At 39.2% G+C, this 22,893-nt stretch overlaps 1 non-coding gene across 1 annotated transcript; it reads left to right on the top strand.

The window, feature by feature from the left end:
- The first annotated feature begins 4,565 nt into the window (after positions 1–4,565).
- On the top strand, positions 4,566–4,672 carry LOC145168260 (small nucleolar RNA R71). The gene has a single exon (XR_013741827.1). It is a non-coding gene; the product is annotated as a small nucleolar RNA R71 (small nucleolar RNA).
- Positions 4,673–22,893: the final 18,221 nt, after the last annotated feature.

A 22,893-nucleotide genomic window follows, 5' to 3' on the forward strand; every position in this document is an offset into this window, starting at 1 on the left:
ACGTACAACACACGCAATTAACACATACAACACTCACCCCACACTTATTTTTAATTGTGGGTCTCGACTCTTAACTGTAGACTTGTAACGACCCTTAACTAGACGATCACGACTCTTGACTCGACTTTACTCCCTTCCCAAGACTCCTTAGCAAGCTGTAATCAAACAAGCAAAAGAAAATAAAAGTAACATAATATCTTAATAGTCTTACAATCCAAACAAATTTAAAAATAACATAAAACCAAACCAAACAAGACTAAAATAAACGAAATAAAACTAAAAATAAATGATCAATCATCCTCATCATCCTCGTTCGCTCCGCTAGTCCCGGCTCCGTCTCCTCTCGGCATCCATAATTCTTCCCATGTAGGAATATAAGGGAATTGAGGTGGCACGGTGGGTGGTCTTACCACATTCATATGCGAGAACATGGCTTCAAGAATTTGGGTGTTATAAGTCACCCCACCGCGTAAATTATCCAAATAAGAACCCACACGGCTTTGGAACGGATCGGTGGGTATGCCACCCTCGTATGGTCGGGATCTACCCATCTCCTATCGGGCCCTCACGTTCCTTCTTCGTGGCCTTGGTTGTTGCCCGGGCTCTTCGATCGGTTGGTCCTCACCCTCGTTATCGTTGTGCGGTATCCCCCAATGCGTCCCATAATTGACCACAACCCGTATGGTCTCAAGGTATACCATAGAGAATTTGTTCCCTTGTATACACGTAAGTGTCCTTGTAATCGCAGGAACGAGCACGCCATAAGACTTGGCTAAGCGGGTGACAAAATGGCCACCACAAATTGGGCTCCCGGGTCGGTAACTGACTGCATATTCTGCCAAGTAACGGGCCAAAAAGTAGGGAAGATTGCAACAAAACCCCGTTTGTAAAATAGACCACAAGAAAAATAAATTAATCTTGGTGACCTTATCTCCAAATTTTTTATGGTGGACGGAGAATGTGATCAGCCTGTGAAGCAAACGGTGAATGGGTGATTTGATGCTGCTTTCTGGTGACACACCGGAGTTGAAAACACCAAAAGCGATATGGCTCCAAAACTCATATCCCGTCATTCCCCCGGAATAAGTACGGGTAGCCTCCCGTAAGAACATAGAAAACTCGGGGGTCACGGTCTCGTGGGCCTCGTATAAACCCATCCTCCATGAGAATTCTACCAAACTGCACTCTCTATATTCCCCACCCAAACGAAAGACCAATGCTTGTGAGTAGTTAGGGTCTTGGACATTTTCATGGAACACCACAGTAGAAAAGAATTCAACACATAATTCCTTGTAAACCCTTTCTTGGATGGCGAACAAGTTACTCCATCCCTTGCATGTAAATGAATACCCGCTTCCCATAAAAGTTTTGGTAAGAAACGGGTTTAGTCTTTCAATAAGTCCAACCTCCTGAAGCCTTTGCCAATTAACTGTTGGGGCAATAGCAAAATCTCTGTTGTGTAACCATCCCAACTGGTTGTTGTATCGTGTCAAAATATCCCGAGGCAAAGTTGTTGGGAAGACGTAAAATGGGTGTAAACTAGCCACCCCAACTGGAACCTCTCTTCTTGGACCCATTTCTGCAAAACAAAACAACAAACAACCACAAAACAAAAATCCAAGAAGTTATTAATAAACATAAAACTGTTTTGATGGTGCCAGGATTCACCTCGTGAGTTTTAACAAACTTACCTCGTGAGTTCGCCATTCACATCGAAGATTGGTCTTAATAATAAAAAATCAGAACTTTAATTCTTGTTAGGGGTTACTCATAAACCATTTCTAAGCACAATAAGGTAACATGCAGTGGATGAATAACACATTTTGGGCAAAATTTCAACATTTAAGCATATGAAAAAACCCTAGCCCCTAAATCAGCAAATTAATGAAAATTAACCAAAAGAAACATGAGAGGGTTACCTTTGTTTGAAGATTACGTAAGCAAAAGGATGAAATTAATTCAATCTAGGCCGAAATCGGGTGGGAGGACCAAAGAACAATCTTCACTTCGTGAGGTTGAGAAAGTGGTTTGGTCAAAAGGATTCTGAATTGTTTAAACTGTGGTCCCGTGTCACTTTTGGATTCACCTCGTGAGTTCTCTCTAACTCACGTCGTGAGTTTTGTGGGCTAACGTGGTTGGGCCATTTAATTACATAATAATGGGCTAATATATTCTTTTGGTTAAAATTTCCCACCCTGTATGTATTATGAGCTCACGAGGTGAATATTATCAAACTCACCTCGTGAGTTATGTCAGGTCGAAAATATAAACCTTAATTAACAATTCTTCTTATTTACCACTTAATTAAGGAACACCACACTTAACTTTTACCACTTAAATTGGATGATTAGATGATTAAATATCTAAAAAAAACTAAGTATGCAAAAACTAAAATAAAGACATAAAGGAAAAGAAAATTCAAACCGAGCTCGGGTTGCCTCCCAAGAAGCGCTTCTTTTTCTTGGAGTCATAAGCCGGACTCCGTGCCTCCTTACGTTGAATCGTCTGAAGAGTTCATCACCAACTGAATCTTCTGTTCTTTCCATCGCCTCTTGTAAGCTTGAACTCGTCTAATGTACGCCTTCTTCGAGTTTTCCTTTTTAGCTTTCACGTCATCCATATCAAGCTTTCTTTTGGTCCCTTTATTCTCCAAGTTCTCTTTATTCTTCAACTCTATAGGAATCTTTTCTTCCTTCACCATTGGACTTGTCTCCTTGGAAGTTACCTTGTCCTTGTCATCATCACTCAATATTTCATCACTCTCCTTACTTACCCAAGAAGTTGGATTCGTGTAGGCAATGACTTCAACTAAAAACGGGACAGATGCTCTTGGTTTTGTTCGTTTAACTTGTCGAATCGTTTTGATTTCTTATTCCATGAGCTTCTCTAATTCTCCCAGTTCACTTTCTTCATCAATATTGAAAACTTCTTCTTGAACACCACTCCTCTTGAAACCATTTTCTATTCCAAAAATTTCCTTCTCATCTCCAACTCTCAAGGTGAGCTTGGATTCACGTATATCAACCAAGGCTCCAACAGTATTAAGTAACGGGCGACCAAGAATAATCGGAACATTGGGATCTTCTTTCATATCCAAAACCACAAAGTCTATTGGAAAAATGAATTTCCCAATTTTTACGAGAATATCTTCCACAATGCCCCGGGGTTGTGTCACTGAACGATTTGCCATGTAAATAGTCATTTTTGTAGCCTTCAACTTCTGAATATCCAACTTCTGATAAAATGAATAAGGCATCAAATTTATGCTAGCCCCAGAATCGGCTAAAGCATAAATCTTCATATTATTCCCAAACTCACATGGAAGAGTGAGGCGTCCAGGATCCCCCATCTTCTTAGGTATCTCTCCCAATACAGCTTTTGAGATTTGCTCACTTAGAATCACCTTAGAATTCTTTTTTAGTTGCTGACGAGTATCTAACAAGTCTTTTAAAAAAAATTCATATTCGGGAATTTTGGATAACGTCTCGACAAAAGGAGTATTAATCGGGATACCCCTCACGTGCTTAATAAACTCCAAATGCTCTCTTTTCAGTGGACTAAGATCAGCTCGGGAAGGAAACGGTAGAGGCGGATGATATACCGGAACATTTTCTGAATTGTTCAGTTCAGATCGATCCCACGACGTGAACAGAGACGGTTCACGAGGTGAATTCTGTAATTCAGCATAATTTCGACTCTCAATCTTTAACTTCTTCGGCTCTGGTTCGGGCTGCCTTAGCTCTACTTCTAATGCTTCTAGGAACTCAGAGATGGCCTCTTCTTCAGTATCAATCATCATTACATGGGATTGAGCATTCTTTTCGGGAAATTGTGAGGATAATTTGTTGCTCACCAAAGTAGTTAGTTGACCAATTTGGACTTCGAGATTATGGATTGATGCTTGATGATTTCTTAATGAAGCTTGCTGGTCAATCATCATTGTTTGCTGTTCTTTCATCATTTTCATGTGTTCCTTCAGCACTGCATCGGTATCATCATGCCTTTTCTCGGAAGCTTCCATAAATATGGTCAAAATGTTTTCCAAGTCTACTTTCTTCTCGGCTGGCGGTTGCTCTTTTTGGTAGAAGCCTTGACCTGTTTGCTTATATTTCTCTTCCTTTTGCCTCTTGTATTCATCATATGGCAACCACTCTTTCTTTGGTTTTCTCCAGTCCTCATCATACTTATCCCCACTTGAGTAGCAAACTTGAGCCTTCTTGTTCCCATGTTCATCCAAATGGCAATCCTTAGTCAAGTGTGGCCCACTACACCTTTCACATCCAACCCTTATTGCATGAATTGATTGGTCCATTTGGGTCAATCTCCGGTCCATAGTATTTAGCATCACCATCATAGCAGCTATCTCTTCAGATGGTGCACCCCCACTGCCTTTTACTCCATCTTGTCTTGGGTTGTGGTACTCTCGAGAGTGTCGTGCGAATTCTTCAATTAACTCCTTGACCTCCCTTGGATTCTTCTTTGTCAATGGCCCTTCAGAATCAAGGAGTTGTCTTGTCATGACATTGACCCCATCATAGAAGATAAACATCTCTTGTTGAATATTAAGGTCATGTTGAGGACAATTCCTTAACAATCCTTTGTAACGCTCCCACGCCTCGTATAGTGACTCCCCCGGCTGTTGCTCAAAGTTGGCTATTGCCTTCTTGAGTTTTGCAATCTTGGATGGTGGGCAAAATTGATCTAGAAACTGCTCACGCATTTGAACCCAAGTAGTGATTGTACCAGGTGGGAGTGCTTTCAACCAGTCTTTTGCACCTCCTTTGAAAGTAACTGGTAACATCCTTAGCAAGAAAATATCTCTATTGATATTTGGGACATTGAAATAGTCAGCAATGTCGTTGACCTCATCTAGATGTTTGAAAGCATCCTCATGATCCTTTCCATAAAACGGAATATCCTTTAGTGCATTAAGGATGTGTCCCTTCAACTCGAATGTGGCAGTGGCAGGAATCGCGGGTTGTACTAAACCTGGACCAACATCTTCACGAATTCGCTTCTTGTAAGCTCCCATTGACATTTCTTCAATGTTTTCCATCTCGTTTCTTGGCTTGTTCTCGGGTTCACTCGTATAAAGTCCAAACTCAGTCTCGGAGTCGTACTCGGATTCGGTTGGGAAAGGTATTTGATGTATGCTCTCAACTTTGCTCTTGTCCTTTGAAGATGAACTGGACTCTCCCTTTTTCTTCCCCGACTTCTTTGATAACACTGACTTGAGTTCTTGTAAGGGTGTCTTCTTTGGTGTTTGATCCTCCTTTACGTTCTTATCTTTCTTTTTGTGAAGGGCTAACTCTGGATCTTCAAGTGGTGGCACCAAAGGTGTGTTGGACCCTCTAGTCATGTACTCCTGTAAAATATACAAAATAAAAACGTAAAACTTAACTAAAATAGAAAGACAACCTAAAAACAAAGAAAACTAGGAATCACAGAATTCACGTCGTGAGCCTATAAAGCTCACGTCGTGAGTTCTGTAATGCAAGAAAGAAAAATGAAACTGAAAAATAACTTTTTGCAGGTTTTACCCCACAAAAAGGATCGATTAATTTAAAGCAAAATAAATCAGTAATTAACTAAGCCGTTCCCCGGCAACGGCGCCAAAAACTTGATGCGTGCAAATATCTACACCTAATTTTATTATTTATAACCTAACTACCTTAACTAACTAATTGCACCTAGGCAGTGTACCTAGTCAAAATTATAGAATAGTTGGGTAAGTCGGGTGTCGATCTCAGGGAACGGTTTTGACTAATTAATTTATCTACTACTAAATTAACCTAATTTTAGAATAAAGAGGGGGTTTTATCTGATTTTGCAAGATCAGACAAACTTAAATCACAAAATTCAATCAATTAACAAAACACTTCTGTTAGTTCAAATCCGCTTTCACTCAATGGTTTATAAATTAGTCTTGACAATTACTGTTGGTTACCAATTAAAACAATATTAGCAATTTAGGTCTAAATTTACTAATATTAACTAATTCATGTAGAACTATGTATGGTCATACAATAGCTAACACAAAATCAATTATTTAATGGATTGGAGCTATGTAAGATTGATTTGATAAACACAATTATGGTCATAATATGAGTTCTCTAGCACAACCTAATTTAATAATTCAATTTCTTAACTAAGATTGGTTTGATCTCAGCTCTAATAATCTAATGTTCACTAAATTACTAGGTGTTCAAATTCATGCAGAATAATGGTCATTAACTACAGAGAATAAGAAGTTTAAGCAATTAAATTAACAAGTCAAGCATGCTAGGTAAACCAATCAAACACAAGACATAACCAACAAGCAAAGTCTAGTTTAATTAAATAAAACCATGAGTTCCAGCTTCATCGAGCTAACAGAAGCAGCTAGATTTAGCTGGACATCCTAGCAAGTAAACAAACACAATCCATAATTAAAAGCATGTTTAAAAGTACCAAACTATGAATCAATTTATGTACTTCTTCTTCCTTGGTGTTAAAACCAACTTCCAGGTCTTCTTTCTCTCTGATTTTCAACTTCTGGAACCTCTCTAAGCCAACCAACCTCCTTAGAGTCGTAGGGGTCAAGGATATATATATTATTGAATTTTTCCTGATTTACCTCGTGAATATTCAAAGTTAACCTCGTGAATCCGTAAGTATCCGTATTCAACACGGATTCCTAATCCGCGATGTTTATCTTCTAGAAGGCCATACTCACCTCGTGAATCTTATAATTCTCACCTCGTGAATACGCCTTTTCCTGATTTTCTTGTCCTTCAATCCTTTAACCTCCAAAGTTCCATTCTTTAACGCTTTTAGTCCCTTTTCTTCAAAATGTCTTCTTTTTGGCTGCAAAATATAATTTAACCTTATAAGTACCATTATTCTATGCAAATAACCAAAATATTAATAATAATGTAGATAAATATTGCCTAAAAATATGTATAAATATGGCAATATCAACTACGCCAGTACTCACTGAACCATACTACCGACCCATTGTAGCATATCCTAGGCTTTCCTAGGGTCCCAACCTCACCCTGCCCTCAGCTGCTGAAGAACTCCCATTAATGTCAACTAACTACTTCATGAATATAGCCACAAGCAACAGAGATCGGATAATCCTTCGAGTAAAAGTCTCAACCCTAGAACGGTTGGACTCAAACGAGAGTTGCACAATAGGGTCAAGTCCATCACTCTGAGATTATCGAGCCTGTGCTACATGTGACTTAGCATATTCACTTAGTAGCTAACTCACATTACTAAGAGTCATACAAAGCACAAAGCAAGCACCATTCAGACAACGGAAAACTAACCAACATACTCCAATCACGCAATTCTATCTACACATACAATTCGCAATCAGGTGACTCTTGTCACTAATCTCATCCTAGGCTTACCCTAGGGTAATCTCCGACCCATAAACTATCATAGAGCATTCCGCCCACATACCACAGCTCATGTTGTCCACATCCTTCTTTCCTCACTGTCGGCTGCCTTATGTATGAAAATTATATACAAAATAGGATCTAATAGACTGTCGAATAATAGACTCTACCATAGGACCACAACCAGACAAGGAACAGGAAATAAGGCCAAATCAATTATTCTAAGGCTATAAGATCCTAACCGTATACATTTTTAAAAGCATACACTTAGCAGTTACTAACATCAATGATCATTCACATTACAACATAGCATCCAGTATCTCCAAGGCTACAAGCATCACATATCAGGCCAATCTATCGCTGACTACTCAGCACTAGCATGCAAGTCTATCAGCTCATTCAACATATAAAGGCATCTCTCCTATCCCTAACTAGCATGCGATTCTCAGATTCATAAATCAAATCATAACAGATACATATATGGGTATTCTGGGGAGACTTACTTGAGCTCGGCTGATTGCATGCACCCCACCCTTTCTTATCTTAGAAAACTTTTTCCTTGAAAACATTTTTCTTTTTGAAAACTTTACAGATCCTCAGTTTGAGTTCAGACACACCCGAAAGTATGTTCGAATCCCTCAAACCAAGCCTCTGATACCAACTTGTAACGACCCAAAAGTCAAGGGTAAAATTTTCATTTTTCATTATAGTCAAACCCAAATGTTACTTCATCCAATCATTCAAAACATTACTTAAATTAAAACGTTAATCAGAGTTACGTCCCAAAATCACATAAAGCGGAAAACACGGGTTTGTACGCTGCGATTAAGCCGGACCCTTCCTTTCCAAACCGATGATACCTGAAACAATAAACAAAACTGTAAGCACGAAGCTTAGTGAGTTCCCCAGAGCATACCCCACACAATCCACATAACCACATAATCCATACTAGTTATAACAGCTACATAAACTATATCAATCACATAATCCATATCAATCACATAGCCATATCATATAAACATATAAGGATGTCGTGGGCTCCTCCCAGGGTCTTACTCCAGGGTGTCATGGGCTCCCCTACATAGTCTTACACCTAAGTGCCATGGGCTCCCCCATGGTCTTTAGCTGAAAAGCCATGGGCTCCCACACATGGTCTTACATCCAAGTGTCATGGGCTCCCCCATGGTCTTTAGCTGAAAAGCCATGGGCTCCCCCACACGGTCTTACATCCAAGTGTCATGGGCTCCCCCATGGTCTTTACCTGAAAAACCATGGGCTCCCCCACATGGTCTTACATCCAAGCGCCATGGGCTCCCCCCATTGTCTTTCATGCAAGTATCACAAAGACAACTAGCATACCACATACCATATAGTCAAATAGCATACCAAATAATCACTAGCATACCGCATATACATGCATACCATAAGTCTATGTTTAGGGTAAAAGACTATTTTACCCTTAACCTAACTTGGTCCAAAACCAAGGTCCAAACACACACTCTGAAAGCCCAAAAACCAATCAATGAACCAAGGCCCAACATATGGCCCAATTTTCCAAATTGGGCCCAAACCTTTACATGGACTTATCTTATATCCCAACAATTTATCCTAGCCCAAACATTTGGCATTCCGATGGTCCAATATCTCATAATCATCAAGGCCCAATTATGGCCCACCTATGGCCCAATTTTCCAAATTGGGACCAAGCCTCTCTAATGGGCCTTATCCTAAAGCCCAGTAATTTCCTTAGTCCATAAACATGATCCCCATTTAGTCCATGAAGGCCCACAACAAGTTATTCCAAGAAATGGCCTAATAAGAACCCAAACCCAATTAGGGTTTTTCACATAAAATGACGATTAGGGTGAAGTGTTCCTACTTAACCCATTGAGGACTTAATCTATTATGGACTTAATTCATTAAGTCTATCACTCCACTAGTCCAAACATGCAATGTGGTCGCGTGCAATTCAAAATTCCAAATCCAATGGTCCAAACGCGGGTCCCGACAAATCTAAAATACACATTTCCAAAATTAGGATTTTCTAAATCCTAATTAGGGTTTCCAACCAAATCAAAAAACCAATTAATCCAATAGTTAAGTTTTACATTAGTTAATGTCTAATCAAGTCGGGTATCACCCATTACCACCTCGGAAAGTGGTGGTTGGCGGTGGTTCACGGCGGCAGCCACCACCTCGCGGTGGTCGTGGTTATGATCTTGGCCAAAGAAACACCAAAAGCACTCCAAACATCAATCCAAATGCACCCGAAAGCCCACAGCCACCAGAGATGGTGGCTAACAGTGGCAGAACAACGACAGAAGGTGGCGGCCACCACCTCACGGTGGTGGTGATGAGTTTCCTTCCGTTTCCTGGCCAAAAGAGATCCATACAATCATTAAACTCATGAAGTATGTTCATTCTTACACCAAATCACGCACACAGCCACCTCCTTACGGTGGCTGGTGGCAGAAGAAGGAGATGATATGGCGGCAGCCACCATGGTAGTTGTTTGCGACTTTCGGCCATCCACCCACCCACACACGACTAACACACACTCGTTTGCTGCTCTAAACGGAAAACGCACCTTGCACACGCAATTAACACGTACAACACTGCCACCCATGCAATGGCAGACAATAGCCAGGGGATGCAGGAAGAGAAGCCACCGCTCGGAGCGGAAACGACGATGGCGACGTGACCAGCAAGACATGATGGAATAGCGAAGATGGGCTGCATCATCGAAGGAGAGAGAGACCTGGCAGCCACAAGGTTTTCGTCCCGTCTCCCCACAGTCACAGCGTCGAGCTTGTGACCCCCATCCTTGTCGGCGAAGAACACATCGGTTGCGACGCTCATCGGTCTATTCGTGGCTGAAGATGACGACGGCTGGAGCATGGTGGCATAAGGGTGGCGACTGGATGTTGCGGCTAGGGTTAGGGTTAGTATGCATCAAAAAAACGGGAGGGAAGGGAATGACGGGTTTTAAGTACCGTGTTCCTTTCAAACTGATAAACGAAATTGACACATTCGGTCCCTCCCACTCTTAATCTTTTCAAAACATATCCCTAAGTTAACATTCAACCCTCAACATTTCAAAATCCTCTAAATTTAAGTCCCAATCTTACGAAACAACCCCTGACTTTTGAAAATCTTTACAAAACTAATCCCAAAAATTACACTTTAACCCCCGAAATCCAATTTATAACATTTGGCTCCCCGAAACCAACACTCCACTAAATATTATTGATTTGGATATATAATAATAATAATAATTACATCTCGGGGCTTTAGAGTTTATTATTTATTTAATTCTATTTTAAACGGAATGTTACAACTAGTGTATGAGTGTGTGTTATGCGGCTAGCGAATAAGGGAAGAAGATTGATACAAAGAAATATGGAGAAAGAGGATGGTGAAGCTTCCATCATCGGAGCAGCCAACTTGTCGTCGGAATCTACTGCCTGAGATCGTCCGAGGAGGGAGAAAATAGGAAGAGAGGTTGTGTTGCTTGAAAATTTATTTTGGTATAAGTTTTTTCTTCTTCTTTTACCTTATTCTTTTGTTCTCTTCAAACACCACACATACAACAACCAACCACGACCACCGGTTGTGGTGGTAGCAGCCGTCAGAAAATTTTCCCACCACCACCATAATGTTATTTTGGGTGGTTGGTGAAGTCTATTTGTAACATCTTGCTTCGAGATAATTCTTAATTGAATTTTTAGGTCGTGATTTGATCAGGTATAGGACTCGGGCCTCAAAGGATTAGGCTTGGATCTAGAGGGAGAAGGCCGTTGGGCTATGAGTTAATATTTTAGGCTAAAGGTGAAGTTGGGCTTAATCGGAAGTTGGGTTTGTTGGCCCAGGATTTTCGCGGTGCGATATATGGTTTACCATGGTACGATAGGTGTTGTAGCCCAATCCCATGAAGATTAGATTTTCCTCTGTATTTAAGGGAAACACATCCGTGTTTTAGGCCATTAATAGCCTCCATCTGGTCATTAAGCTCCTTGGGAGAAAACCCTAGCCACGATATTGCTCTTTCACCATTTCCTTCCAAGTTTTAAGCTTTTTGTGCACTTTTAAAGATAGAGGAGGTGGTTCTTGGTGCAATGAGCGATTGCTTCAGCTTTGATCTAGCCTCATCTTGTGTTTCTGGACTTAGGTGAGCCATAAATCTCCTACCTTAATGCTTCATCTCTTTGCTATTGACTTGGTTATGAAGTTTTGGTCCCTTTTATGGATGCTCTTGGAGTTTGCGGAACTCCGGAGCTTGCTATGACACTTTTATGATCATTGGACTTCCATTAACAGAGAAAAGGGACCATGTTTGGGTTTTCTTGAATCCATGCACAAATACTTGGCCTTTAGAGAACTTAATGGATTTAGGGTTTAAGATCTTGCCTTGTGGTGATGTCTAATTGCATAAAGTTGGAAACTTTATCCATTAAGTCAATGAAAAGAACCAGATTTGAATTTATGAGCGTAGATATGTAAGGATTAAGCTCTTAATGAAGAAAATCATTTCTAACCAAAACCACAACATGATCGAGGAAGGCCCGCAGCATCATGGTGCGTTGTAACGCGTCTGTTTTGTCCAGACTTGGCCATAACATGGTGGTCGTTGACCTAGTTAACCGTTGATTGTTGACTTTTGGCTAGTTTGACCTTGGGTCAAATTTGAAGGATTTGGGTTGTTGATTAAGGGTTTACCTTTTTTTAGTGATAGTCGGTCTGCGGGTTTGATCAGTGCAAGGAGTTGAGAGTGTAGCAGTGTTTCGCCAGCTTTACGATTCAGGTGGGTCTTCTCACTAGACTACGTGTGACCAGGATGTAACCCATGAAACATGTATGAAAGAACAATATATAGCCCCTGACAATTGTATGAAAGACCATGGCAAGTTGTGTAGTGGAATGAGTGCCAGTGGACGATACATATGATGATTATGTATGTTGTATGCATATTGAAAAAAGAGTTGGAAGGTCGGCGCTAGAGTCGAGAACTTTGTTTGTATACGTTGTATGTATGGTGGAATATGTGGTATACTAGGGAACTTACAAACCTTTATGCTTACAGCTATGATTAAATGTTTTGTAGGTTGTTCGTGAGAAGAACTCGATGGGACTGCACACTCGCATCGAAGATATTGGTTTCTATTGTTTTGCAGTTCAACTATCTTAATCTTATGGTTTTCAAACAAATGAATGACACTTGATGGTTTTAATTAAAGGTTTTTAATTGGTTAACTTATTTTAAATGAAAAATCTTCTTTGTAATTTGGGGACGTTACAAGTTGGTATTAGAGCCTTAGTTTGAGGGATTCGGGAACGCATTACGATGTGTCTGAAATCAAACTAAGGATTGAGAGATTTTATAAATTAAATGTTTGAAAAAGAATATTTTTATTTAAAGAAACTCGAATGAAATATTTAGTTCAGAAACATGAGCTCGAAATTTCGCCATGTTCTTGTTTGATTGTTGGCCTGAGATCGTGAACATAGTTTCTTGATCTAACCTCAATTTATAAAAGAGGATGCGATACGTATAAACAGTCGGAGCTTAGGAAGTAAGTGATTCCCAATATACTCATAGTATTAGTGTTATGTATGTTGGATTAGGTGTCTAAGCCCATAACTATAATTGGTATGCACTTGACCCGATAGTAGCATGGTCCTTTTGGGTTGCCTTCACCGGAGCAATTTGATAGGATGGATTTTTGAGAAAGACGTTATTTATGATTTATTAATATATTATATGAATAATATACTAATTGAGAAATCATATTATTTAATTGGTATTGATCAAGAATTAATTTAGTGATCAAAAGAGACTGATTAGGTAAATCAGTAATACTTATAGTTTGGGCTAATGATCCATGTTGATTAGGGATGGACTAAATCTATATAAGATTCCATGAAGGTTTATTCCAAAGGGCCTATCAAATGTGAAGATTCATGATGAATTGGGGTGTACAAGTTAAAATCCTAGGAATTCCACACTATAAAAATAACCCCTAGCACCCCTAAAATCGGCCAAGACTTCCAAGGTAAAACCCTAGCCGATTTTGGTGCTTCCTAACCTCTCTCTCATAAGCCTCCTTTTGCTTTTGGTGTTTGTAACTTATTAGAGGTATCACATTTGAGGTACTAAGCTTTTGAAAGTCCAAGAACTACAAGCTACAACAAGAGGTATTCATCTAACTAGTTATTATATTGTAAATCTCCAATTGTATGCTAGCTAGGGTTTATGCTTTGGATAAAATAAAATTGCATGTATAACTTGAGAAAACTTAGATCCAAAGCATTTAGGGTTGTATGTGCACCATAGGATTGTTATAGTGCTCAAAACGCTTCGGTGGTATCAGAGCCTAGGGTGTTTTCTGTTATATTGATGCAATTGTATTGTTTTCAAAGCTGGAGAATTTTCATTTTTGGCCTCTGACTGCTGGACTCGACGAGTCCCATGATGGAACTCGACGAGTTGGTCCAACTCGACGAGTCCATGCCATGAACTCGACGAGTTGGATCATCTGTTGGCAGATTTTTCGAGTTTTTGGCCAGTTTTGGATTAGGATCATTACCACAAACTGTTTTGACTATTAAAATTCGATTTTTCTTATAAGGTAATGATTATCCTCATCCAGTTGAATGATGATTGTCAAATTTTAAGATAATTACTTGATTTTGTGAAAAACTAATTATTTGTAGAATTTGATTTGAATCATCTTGCTATATGAAATTAGATTAGGTCAATTTTGTGATATAGTTAATTCTATGATTAATTTAATTGTTTTCAAATTGATCCAAGAGTTTTTAAAAGTTTCAAAATTTTCCCTTAAGTTTTGGAATATAAAAAATTGATTAAAAGGTTTTAATTTTGAAATATTTAAATTCTAAACCCTAGAGTTTTAAAAGTGTAAAATTCAACCCTTATACTATTATAATATTAAAAGCTTAATACTTATATATATGTATAAGAAAGTCAGTCTTAACTTTAGTAGGCCTCATTCACGAAGCTGGTCTATAAGGGGGGTATAAGGAAATTGCCTATAAAATGGCGAGTGAATGGGTGTCCACTCTCACCCACCGCTCCCTTGACTGGTGGAGGGTCGTTAGCCGAACGGGTAGAATAGGAAATTAATTCTCATTTAAAGGTATAATGATAATTATAAGAAGTAACTAAATGCTTTTCTAAATTCCCAATCTTAGTTACTTTAGGAAAAATGTGAAAATGGTGATATTCCATGAAATTCCATGAAATTGCACTCTAAATTCCCAATCTTAGTTACTTTAGTTACAAGGGTGGCAAAGGGTAGCTCGATGTTTGTCATAGATCAATGGAGCGTGTGTGGTTAACCAACACATTGATTAGGTGATAAATGACATCGAGAGTACCAAACACATTTGCATGGTTATTCACACCTTGTTTGTGATCTTCGGTATCCCAGTCACAAACTTGAAGGGCATAATCGAGATTAAACATGCCATTGAAAAGGTTCAATGAATCTCAAAGAACTAGGAATTTCATAAAACTTAAATCTTTTAAATTTTGGTTTTGGGTGGTGAAAATTGGTAAATCGTCATTTACCTCCCTTCACATAACTTGCAATTAGATTACGACGCCCATTTTCTAAGTTGTGAATTATTGTGTTTGGGTCCTAGCCTTAATATTTCATTTGGGTGTTATATTAAGGAATTTCTATCTAATGAAACTTGTCCTTCTTTTTCAGATGTCTACCTCAAACAACGCTTCAAACTCAAACTCTTCCGACTCTTTCTACCTCATGAACTTATGTGGGAGGGTCATTTTCGATGGGTTGAATTTCAATGACTGGATTCGAAACATTCGCATGGCCATTCGATACGAGGAAAAAGAATATGTCCTCGACAAAGAGCTAAAGGAGATTGATGAAGAAACTGTTGGATCAGGTGTCCAAGCCCATAACTATATTTGGTATGTACTTGACCCGATAGTAGCATGATCCTTTTGGGTTGCCTTCACCAAAGCAAATTGACTGGATGAATTATGGAGAAAGAGGTTAATTATGATTTATTAATATATTATAGGAATAATATATTAAAGAAGAAATCATATTATTTAATTAATATTGGTCAAGAATTAATTTAGAATTAATTTTGTGGTCAAAAGAGATTAATTAAATTAAGGGGAATGATACTGTAATTATAAGATAGTTACAAAGCTGGGCTTAGGATCCATAAGGAAGGGATGGCGGAATTTATGTGGGAGTCCACATAGAATTCGTCCAAGGGGCCTTCTGGAAGGATCCTATGGGCTGCTTAAGGACTAAGCAACGGGATTAGGGTTTTGACTGAAACCCTAACTGCTCAGCTATATAAGGAATCCCAAAATCGGCCACTAGAAACCTTAGAAGGATCTCCAGCCGATTTTGTGCCTCTCCCTCTCTCTCGCTCTCATTCTTCCAACTTGCTCTTGGTGTTTGTGATCTATTAGAGGCATCGCATTTGAGGTGCTAAGTTCTCAAAGGTTGAAGATCAAGCAAGCTACAATCGAAAGGTAAGTTTCTAACTATGTTTTAGATATAAATTTCGATTTATGCATGCTAGTTTAGGGTTATAGCTTTGGATGATTATTATTGCATGTACAATTAGAGAAGACCTAGATCCAAAGGTTTAGGGTTGCATGTACACCATAGGATTGATGTAATGCCCAAAACCCATCAGTGGTATCAGAGCCTAGGTCGTTTTTCTATTGTATTTGATGCATTGCTTAATTGTTCTTAGCTAAAAAAGTCGAAAATCCGAATCTGCTGCATGGACTCGATGAGTTCATATATGAACTCGAGGAGTCAGGGCTACTCGACGAGTCCAAAGTTTGACTCGACGAGTTGGCTCGTCAGTTGGCAGATTTTTCGGGATTTTAACCAGAATTAGATTGGGATAATTACTAAACACGTTTTTGACTGATAAAACTCGAATTTTATTATATGGTAATGAGTATCCTCATCCAATTATAAGATAATTGTCAAACTATAAGATAATTATTAGTTTATATGATAAAGATAATTATTTGTATTATTTGATGTGAATTATCTTGCCATAAATTGAATTAGGTCAAATTTAGATAATGACAAATTATTTGATTAATTCAATTATTTTTTAATTTGATCTAGAAAGGTTTTGAAAAGTTTCAAAACTTGCCCTCAAGTTTTGGAATTTAAATTTTAATTAAAAAGTTTTAATTTTGAAATATTTAAATTCTAAACCCTAGAGTTTTAAAAGTTTAAAATTCAACCCTTATACTATTATAATATTATAAGATTAATAATTATATATATATATATATATATGTATAAGACAAGTCAGTCTTACCGTTAGTAGGCCTCATTCACGAAGCTGGTCTATAAGGGGTGTTTAAGAAAGCGGCCTGTAAAATGACCGCCATTAGGTATCCACTCTTACCCACCGCGCTCTTGACTAGTGGATGGTCGTTACCCGAACGGGTAGGATAGGACAAACTAATTCCTCATTAATAAGTATAACGATTTTATAAAGTAACTAAATGTTTTCATAAATTCCCAATCTTAGTTACTTTAGGAAAAATGTGAAAATGATGCTATTCCATGAAATTGCACTTTGCACCTTGCCAAGTCGTTAGTGGAGCGTATATAGCTAACCGACACACTAATTTGGGACTAGCAAGGGTGACAAAGGGTAGCTCGATGTTTATCATAGATTAATGGAATGTGTGTGGTTAACCGGCACATTGATTAGGTGATAAATGACATCGAGAGTACCAAGCACATTTGCATGGTTATTCACACCTTGTTTGTGATCCTCAGTTTCCCATTCACAAACTTGAAGGGCATAATCGAGATTTAAACATGCCATTGAAAAGTTCAATGAATCTCAAAAGAATCTAGGAATTTCATTTAATTTAAAACTTAATATTCTTTTTCGTTTTTCGTGGTGGAAATTGGTAAATCGTCATTTACCTACCTTCAAATTATTTGCGATTAGATTACGACATCCCTTTTCTGAATTGTAAATAATTGTGTTGGGTCCTAGCCCTAATTTTTCATTTGGGTGTTAAATTGGGGATTCTTATCTAATCTAAACTTTGTCTTTTTTCCTTTTTAGATGTCGCCTTCAAACAACGCTGCTAACTCCAACACTTCTGACTCTTTCTCCCTCATGAACTTGTGTGGGAGGGTGATCTTTGATGGATCTAATTTTAATGATTGGATTCGCAACATTCACATGGTCACCCGCTACAAGGACAAGGAGTATGTTCTCGAGAAGGAACTAAAGGAGATTGATCACAACACTGCTACTCCCGAGAAAATCGCTCAATATGATACTCATGAAAGGGACGCGAAAAAGGTGTCGTGTATCATGCTTGCGACCATGACTACCGAACTCCAAAAGTCCTATGAGGATTACTATCCTTATGAAATGCACCAAGACTTGATGGAAAGGTACCATCAAAGTGCTAGGCAGGAAAGGTACGAGATCATCGCCTCCATGATCACTACAAAGATGAAGGATGGAGAGTCCATCACGACCCACTTACAAAAGATGCAAAGGTACGTGGACTGCTTGCTGAAGTTGAATGTATACTTCGACGAAGAGTTGGCCATAGATATTATACTACACTCTTTGCCTCCCTGTTATGATCAGTTTCGTATGACCTATCATATGAACAAGGAGGAGGTCACTCTAAGCAAGCTTAAAGGCCTTCTGCGAACTGCTGAGAGTAGTTTGAAAGGAAAGTCTGTTGCATCTACTCCTACTGTTGCTGCCCATGTCTTGGCAATTGGAAAAGGGAAAGGGAAGAAGAGGAAGGCTCCTTCTAAGAGCCACAAGGGAAAGTCCCATTTTGGATACTCTTCTAGTGGGACCAGAGGTGGTTGTGCTGCTCCCTCTTCCAATCTGAAGAATGCAGAGTGCTTTCACTATCACGACAAAGGGCATTGGAAACGAAGTTGCCCGAAGTATCTGCAAGACATCATGATCGGGAGATAAAGCCCACCTTCGCAGGTATTTATACTATTCAATCTAACAACTCATCACATGCTATTTCTTGGGTCCTAGATACAGGATGTGGTTTTCACATTTGTTCTGATTTGCAGAGTCTAAGAAGAAGTAGGGATGTAGAGCATGGGAAGGTGAACTTGATCATGGGGAATAGGGAAGCGTCGCCTGTCACCAAGATTGGAGTTTATTCTTTAGTGCTTAGTAGTGGGTTAGGTTTAGAGTTGAATAATTGTTGCTACTCGTCAGAAATGACACAAAACATTATTTCTTTTCATGGTTTGTATAAACAAGGTTTTAGGATTTCATTTAATAATGAAATTGGTTCTATTAATGCTTTCTTGAATGGTACTTTCTATTTTGAAGCATTTCCTTGTAATGGTATATATGAAACTGTGATGGTTGTAGACAACTTAGGAAATAATGTGTTGCATATCGATTCGTCCAATGGTTTGGACAAATGATGCTTGTGGCATTGTCGTATTGGACATGTCAACAAGAAAAGCATAGCCCAACTCCAAAAGGATGGAGTCTTGGAGTCATTTGACCTTAGGTCCGATGACACGTACGAATCTTGTTTACTTGGAAAGATGACCAAGTCACCCTTCACTGGTACTTGTGAAAGGGGTGAGGGTTTATGGATCTCATACATACGGATGCATGTGGGCCCTTTAGATCCACCACAAGGGATGCGAACCATTTCTATGTGACTTTTACCGATGATTATAGCAGATATGGGTATATCTACTTAATCAAACATAAGTCAGAAACTTTTGAAAAATTGAAAGAGTTTAAGCAAGAAGTGGAGAATAAGTTGGGCAGGAAGATAAAGATGCTCCGATCCGATCGAGGTGGTGAGTATCTTACTATCGAGTTTCACGACTATCTTAAGGAATGTGGAATTGTTTCACAATTGACGCCGCCTAGAACACTGCAATTGAATGATGTGGCTGAGAGGTGCAATCGAACCTTGTTGGACATGGTTCTTTCCATGATGAGTCGAGCTTCGTTACCTATCTCATTCCGGGGGTATGCTTTAGAGACTGCCACCATATCCTTAATCTAGTCCCAACTAAGAAGGTTGCCAAAACACCTTACGAGATGTGGACAGGGAAGGTTCCCTCGTTGGTACATATCAAGGTTTGGGGTTGCGAGGCTTTCGTAAGACGAGAGACTCATGGCAAACTCAAAATTCTTAGTGTGCGATGTATTTTCATCAGCTACCCGCAGAAGTCCTTTGGATATCTCTTCTATAGACCGAGTGACAATGTTGTCTTCGTTGCGAGGAGAGGGGTTTTCCGAGAGAGAGAACTCATATGCCAAGAGGACAGTGGGAGGCAAATTGATCTTGAAGAGCTTCAAGAATTAAACGATGAAGGAACCTCTAACACTAGCAATCAACCCGAGCAGGAAAATCCTCTTGAACCGATTGATGAGTCCTTACCTCTTAGACGTTTCAGTAGAGTTAGCGTTCCACCTGAGTTTTATGGTTTCCATATTACTACTGAAGGTGATACGTTTATCAGTGATAGCACACTGATAAATTTGGATGAACCTAACAATTACAAGGAAGCCATGGCAGGCCCGGAGTCTGAGAAATGGAAAGAGGCGATGGACAGCGAGATTCAGTCCATGTATGACAATCAAGTTTGGAACTTGGTTGACAATGTACCAGGTCGTAAGACGGTCGGCTGCAAATGGATCTTCAAGAAGAAGACTGACATGGATGGGAAAGTACACACTTATAAGGCGCGATTGGTTGCGAAAGGCTTTACTTAAACTCCTGGAGTTGACTATGACGAGACCTTCTCACCAGTAGCGAAGATCAAATCTATAAGGGTTATGCTAGCCATAGCTGCGTTCCATGATTATGAAATATGACAAATGGATGTCAAAACCGCTTTCCTTAATGGGAAGTTGGTTGAGGATGTTTACATGAGTCAGCTAGAGGGTTTTGTCGATGTGAAGTACCCCAATAGAGTGTGTAAGCTTGAGAAATGCATCTATGGATTGATACAAGCATCTCGCAGATGGAATCTTTTTTTCGATGAGAAAGTCAAAGAGTTTGGTTTTTCGAGAAGTGAGGATGAGTCCTGTGTATATGTCAAAGCTAGTGAGAGTATAGTTAGCTTTCTGTTGTTGTATGTGGATGACATACTTCTCATAGGAAACGACATCCCAACCTTGCAGGAGGATAAGTCCTGGCTTGGGAAGTGCTTCGCTATGAAGGACCTCGGAGAAGCTGCCTATATCCTAGGGCTAACGATTCTGAGAAATAGGAATAAGAGACTAATATGACTTAGTCAAAGTACTTACTTGGATAAAGTGTTGAAATGTTTCAGTATGGAGAATTCCAAGAAAGGGGAATTACCAATCCAAAGCAATACCAAATTGAGTAAGACTCAAAGTCCGAGTACCGAAGCTGAGATAGCAGAAATGAGTCGAGCACCTTATGCTTCCACTGTTCACTCGATCATGTATGCTATGATGTGTACTCGCCCTGATGTGGCATTCTCTTTAAGCATGGTCAGCAGATATCAAGGTAATCCTGGTAGAGATCATTGGACTGAGGTAAAGAACATTCTCAAGTACCTAGGAAGGACTAAGGACTGGTTTCTTATCCTTGGTGGGAGTGATGACTTGAGAGTGCGAGGGTATAGTGACGCCAGTTTTCAGACCAACCGAGATAATTTTCGCTCTCAATCGGGCTGGTTGTTCACCATAAATGGAGGAGCAATGACCTATAAAAGTTCCAAGCAAAAGACCGTAGCTGATTCAACGTGCGAATCAGAGTACATAGCATCGAGTGAAGCGTCGAAGGAGGCAATATGGCTAAAGAACTTCATCAGAGACCTTGGAGTTGTACCTGCCATAAAGGAGCCTATGGAGATTTTCTGTGATAACGAAGGTGCGGTCACCTTAACCAAGGAACCGAGGGATCACCGAAGATCCATACACATCGACAGAAAATACCACTTCATCAGACATCGGGTAGAAGAGGGACTCCTCGTAGTGAAGAGGGTATCGTCAGAGGAGAACCCATCAGATCCCCTTACAAAGGGACTGAGTAGGGTTAAGCATTTGCAGCATGCTAGGAGTATTGGGCTGAAGGACGATATTAGTTTTAGTGATTAATAGAAACTTGTAATAGATAAAATGTAATTGACATTTGATGATTAAATAAAGGAGTTTTATTTATGAGTAATGTTACTGTCTTGTGTCAGTTTTTTACTATTGTTTTATTTTGTATGTTTTGACTTCCAGAATAATATGATTATTCAAACCATCCACAGTCGATCATACTTCGGAAGTAGGTATTGAGGCAAGACTGTTATGAATTGGTTTGTAGATTGTCTAAGCGTTTAGACATAGCAAAAGTTTGCTGCAACGTTCATGAGTGCTCCTGAAATAAGATTTGAGTATTGGATTAAACCCGCGCATACAAGAATCACTTCATGGAATTTATCACGAGTGATTGTGAGACGATAATATCGTATAGACTTTAAACCGAGATATATGAGTTGTTGTTTACGAGTTGGTTGTGCATTGATAATGCATAAACGCATTAGTAACTTGATGTTATAAAACATATTGTTGTGTACGATTTAATGAGTAAATAATACAAGCATATAAGTCAAAGTTTATATGTTCCTTTTATCCTAAGAGGACTAAAAGCGATATCTTGGGCCCCTCGATGATTATATGTTTACTTATGTGTCGGGCCCTGTCAGGACCAAAATGGACCATGCTACTCTCGGGTCAAGTGCATACCAATTATAGTTATGAGCTTAGACACCTAATCCAACAGTCTCCCACTTGGATAAGTCTAATAACTATAACTACAAGTACGACTCCAAAACCCAAATAGCAATCGAAGCTCTTAAAATCCGTTGGCACACTCTGATGTGTCCATTAGATAAGGGATCATATATTCCTCCATTCAAGATATCGTATGAACTGAGACATGGATTAGAATCATTCTCTCTGTTCATGTATTGCTTCCCGATTTCCAATTTATGACGACTGACTAATTGAACAAATCAAATCAGTCCAGGCTTAGCCAAGCGCTTAGGGTGTCATCACTAAATCATCGAGGGGCCCAAAAATATCGCTTTTATCCCACTTGTGGTAAAAGGAACGGATAAACTTCGACTCATATGTATGCTCTATTTACTCATCAAATCACCCACAACAATATGTTTTATAACACCAAGTTACTGGTGCGTTTACATATCATCAATGTGCAACCTAATTGTAAACTGCAACTATATTTCTCCGTTTCAAGAATATTAGATATTATCGTCTCACAATCACTCGTGATGAAATCCATGAAGTGATTCAGATGAGCGTGGGTTTAATCCAATACTCAAATCGTATTACAGGAGTACTCATGAATACTGTAGCAAACTTGTGCTATGTCTAAACACTCTAGACAATCTACAGACGGATTCATGACAGTCTTACCTCAATACCTACCTCCAAAGTATGATCG

Source organism: Lactuca virosa, chromosome 3, assembly GCF_052849685.1.
Source record: "Lactuca virosa cultivar CGN04683 chromosome 3, Lactuca_virosa_CGN04683_v6, whole genome shotgun sequence".
Lineage (NCBI taxonomy): Eukaryota > Viridiplantae > Streptophyta > Magnoliopsida > Asterales > Asteraceae > Lactuca > Lactuca virosa.